Source organism: Acyrthosiphon pisum, chromosome A3, assembly GCF_005508785.2.
Source record: "Acyrthosiphon pisum isolate AL4f chromosome A3, pea_aphid_22Mar2018_4r6ur, whole genome shotgun sequence".
Lineage (NCBI taxonomy): Eukaryota > Metazoa > Arthropoda > Insecta > Hemiptera > Aphididae > Acyrthosiphon > Acyrthosiphon pisum.
The window spans coordinates 24517676-24522440 of record NC_042496.1 but is presented as its reverse complement, the minus strand read 5'-3'; the positions used below and the strand labels follow the sequence as shown (position 1 = coordinate 24522440).

The following is a 4765-nucleotide window of genomic DNA, read 5'->3' as shown; positions in this document are numbered from 1 at the left end:
CGCCGTCGGTCGGTGGGCCGTCGGGGTGGGCATCAAGCTTATCGCTTGTTTAATAATACATATTTTTTCCTAAAACTTGTGTAAAACCGTACACATTGCGGAGTGGCTAGCGGCGGTTTTCGGTAAACATTATCATTTTCAATTTGTCACGTATTGAATCAGCCAACTATTACTATCGGGTAAGTAAATAATTGTACTTTATTTTTATATTTGTATATTATAAAATAACATTGTACCTTGAACTAATGTACTAAATATTAGATTTAGTATCAAATTTTTTATTGAAAATAATTTGAAGGATTTATTTTAGTTTACATTAGCATCAAATATATTTTAATAACAACTTATTTAATGGTTTTGATGTACTAATTTAAAAAAATAAAAAGAGATGATTTTAAAGGTTACTTGTACTTACTTATTAATTGCATTAACATTTAACATTATATAAATCTGTATTAAATATGTTCAATAAGCAAAATTGACGTGATAAGAAATTAATAGCATGATGAGAGAATAACTCATCGGTAATATAATTTTAAAGTTTTAAAACATGTAGATCAACTAAAAAATCTTATATTTCAATCTTGTATGGGCCCTGGGGCCCCCACAACCTTAAATCCGGCCCTGCATATTCCGTTTTTACTTAATTAATAAACAAAGCACTTTACATATATTTTGTACTTTACTTATGTCTGTGTTATGAATTTATGATATTATATGTGTTACTAAGATGAAGGACGATAAACGATAATAGATATAATTAATTAATTTTTTCTGAAACATATTTATTATTCTTTATTAATAATAAACTAAAAAAAAAATACATTTATTTAAAGAAAACACAATATTCACTCGGATTTTACACTGATTTTAACATAATATGTTTTATTCGTTATAAACAACGAACAAAACGTTAAAACAAACGTTTTAAATTCATGTTTTAAACATAACAACCCTGATACCAATTAACAAAAATAAAACCGGCCAAGTGCGAGTCGGACTCGCGCACGAAGGGTTCCGTACCATCATCTATATTCTATAAACGTGTTAGCAACACAGCTTATATTATACTAAATTCTAAGATTTTTAGTATTTGCTGTTATAGTGGCAACAGAAATACATAATCTGTGAACATTTTAACTTTCTAACTGTCATGGTTCATGGGATACAGCCTGATAACTGACGGACGGACAGCGGAGCCTTAGTAATAAGGTATCGTTTTACCGTACGGAACCCTAAAAAAAAGGCACCTCATTCAATTGAATATTGTACCAATCAAAATATAAATTTAGTAAAGCGACGTTAATCTCACTATCTTTTAGGTTTTATTTTTTGTTAATATTATTATATAATTAATAAATAAAATATGTCGAAACACGCCTTACCTACCAATTTTTTCTCTGGTAAATAGACATATTAAATTTAAAATCACGGTTGTTAAGGTGGATATTATAATATATAATTGAACAGACCAATATTTAAACTCTAGTGGAGAAACATGAGTACCTACTTGAACCATTCGTCCCTTTAAATGCCGAACTTTTTGAAAAAAAAGATTCACAAAAATCGCTTAGAAGCTAAACCGCATTTGTTCCAATAGGTACCTACTTATCATATTTTCATCAGTTATTTATAATTAATTGTAATAGTGAATACCTATATTAATTATATTAGGTTTGTTCCAACAGAGAATTTGTGACTAGTTGCCGACTGATCCATGGTTGATTTACGGCTCTCAGTCCGGTCAGGTACCGCGGACCGTCTTGACTGTCAATTACCAGTCATAAACTGGTCTGATAACGTGTTGGAACAACCATCTGACAGTTTGAGTTTCCGTTTTTTTAGGCGGGTTGGAACGGAAAAGTTCTACTGCGCATGCTTCCGACAGTTCTATAATAGTTTGACCGTGTGTTGGAACAAATCTCATATTGTTATTTGTAATTTATTTTTCTATTAGTAATACGGTAGGTTTTTGCTAAAACAAATAGTACATTATATAATATTAGCTAATCATTACAATAATACTTCCTGTTGGTATTAAGAGGATGTCAGTGCACTATTTTTTTCATTTTCTGCCCTACGTGCAACATTGCAAATTTCGCGTTCACCGGAACCAACCTTGCGTTGTTAGCTTTTTCAGTACTTAGTTTAGTCTTATCGTAAAATATTGAAAAAATAATAATATTATAATATTATTATAATAATTATAATCCATAATAATATTGTAAACGGGATCTAGGGGAGTAGAGTGTAACTACGAAAAGAAACGTGTAACCCGACGGGAAAACGTAGATGGCGAAGTGCGACGCAGTTCCGCGGAGTCTTCGCGCACGCGCACGATTAGTGTAATCGTTTCAAATATTCAAACGACCGTTATCGTTGCTCTTATCAACGACAACAGCTAATAGGAATCAGTGATAAGCGTAGATAAACAAAGAAAACTCGAGTCGATTGAGTCAGCTTTAAACTTACCGTTTATTAATTTATTTTCTTATTCTATTCTACGGTCAAGTGTCAACAATAATAATTAGCCATCGATTAGAACAGCCGTCAGCCACTGAGCTGTATTTTCTACCTACTATAGTACTATATCATCATCGCATCTGGTCATCTGACGAACCAACGATTGTTGTATTTGCACCCGAATCCGTGGTTTTGCCGACATCAGCATATTAATATTTTGTAAGTTTTGTAAAATCTATAATGATTTTTGTAAATTTATACATGTTCAGTTGCGGTTTCCGAAAAGATTTTTGTAAACATTTATGATAATACAATATTACAATGGTATGTATAGTGTTTGAACATTTCATGAAATATTTCATAATAGTGAAATATATCAGTATTTTAATAAATGTTGTTTTATTTTTAAATAAGTTTTATATTTAAATATAATTGTCATAAATTACCTTCAGAACTGTATGATACCTGTATGTATACCTAACCTTTGGCATTATACATTTAAAATGGTATTCAGTATTTTTAAATATTTTAATGTTTAATTGATACAAGTAGGTATACAATATTATACATTTATATTGTATACCTACTGTATTCTTACATTAGAATTTAGAACACTGAACATTGTGTTTCGATGTTTCACGTTTTTATGACATAGTTCACCATATACTAATACCGTCAAATGGGGTGAATAGAAACAGTTTTAAACTTCTAAAGCTTGTAGAATCTTAAATATTTAACATAGAATAATGAGCAATACTTTAAAATATGGGTCTCTGTGAGTACTTTAATATAGTATCATTGATAACATTTTATATTTAAAGATTGATTTTATATATTTTTTTAAGTGCTTTGTTTCTATTCACCTGCCGAGTGGGGTGAAAAGAAACATATATTGGTTTTTATCAACTTTTTCGATTTAAACTCATGTAAGGTGAATAAAAACAAATAATTAAATTTTTAAAAATATTTATTAAATATTCAACACTTAATTAATTAGTTTGGTAGTTATCTCAGTTTCTTTACTGTAGGTAAATACTATAGGTTACAATATAACAATAAGTATGCATTTGATACAATTAAACAATTTAACACAGATACTTTTCTGTTCACTTATCACAGTTTCTTAATTGTAGGTAAATACTATAGGTTACAATAAACAATTTAAACAATTTAAACAATTTAACACAGATACTTTTCTGATCAGTCTTAGAATTAACATTAAAAACTAAGAATTAGGTGCAAACAATTTACCTAGTGCCTACACAATTTAACAAATATAAACTTTAATATTTAATTAGGAACATTTATAAAGTCTTAAAGTCCAATTGGAACTTCAATAAACCACGTTTGTAAGCTGTTGGTTTGTCTAGCCTACCAACAACTTGATGACACTCGAACTCACAAATGACCTAACCTCCTCCAATGAATTTTCAGAGGTCTGAAAAAGGCCACGTCTAAAGGCTGAGTTAAATGTGTAGAGTTAGTTGGCAAAAAAACAAATTGTATGTTATTTTCATGACATATCTTGATAGACTCTGTTGACAAATGACTTGACAGATTATCACCAATCAATATTTTTTTTCCTGTACCCAATTTATTACAATATCAGGGCTGGAAGCTAGTCACTTTTATGACTTTTAGTCACTTATTAAAAAATCAGTCACTTTTGGTCACTTATTTGAAGTTTAATCACTTTTGTCACTTTTTTTGTTCCAAACTTAATTAGTTTTTTTTTTTTTGAGAATAACTTAATTAGTAATTAAATTTATCTTCATTATACACACATACCTAACATGTATAATTATATGTCGGTGCATAATTTTGTATTTTTGTCATATTTTTGATTTTTTCCCCAAATTATTTTTTTATGAGGCTACACTGTATAATAATTATTATTGGTCAAAATCATGGTTTTAATATATACCTAAGGTACAACCTTTTCTTTCAAGCATAAATGTTTAAATTAAAACATTATTATGTTTTAACGGAATGGATTCAATTGTTAAAAGTATATTGTACATTTTTTATTGAAGTTGGAGAGATTGTTATTATATTAGGATATAATTATTATGTGAATTTTGTTGTTATTAAATAAATTAAATGATAGTTACATTGTAACAATACTAAAGGGATATCAATATGCAATAATAATTATTATTTATTTACTCAGAATGCACTTACCTACCTGTCTATAAATGCACTGCAAGTTATTTAAAAAAAGATTAAATGGCTACTTTAAAGGCTAAAATTTGTTAAATTAAAAATATATTAGTTTAGTATTTAAGTAAGCACATTTTTAGGT

General features: G+C 28.7%; 1 protein-coding gene across 1 annotated transcript in view; it reads left to right on the top strand.

Moving 5' to 3' along the window:
- Window positions 1-2437: 2437 nt before the first annotated feature.
- Window positions 2438-4765, top strand: part of LOC100534630 (uncharacterized) — a gene marked incomplete in the record, with an annotated part of 9959 nt that continues 7631 nt past the window's right edge. Inside the window, 1 exon segment of the mRNA NM_001204988.1 lies at window positions 2438-2682.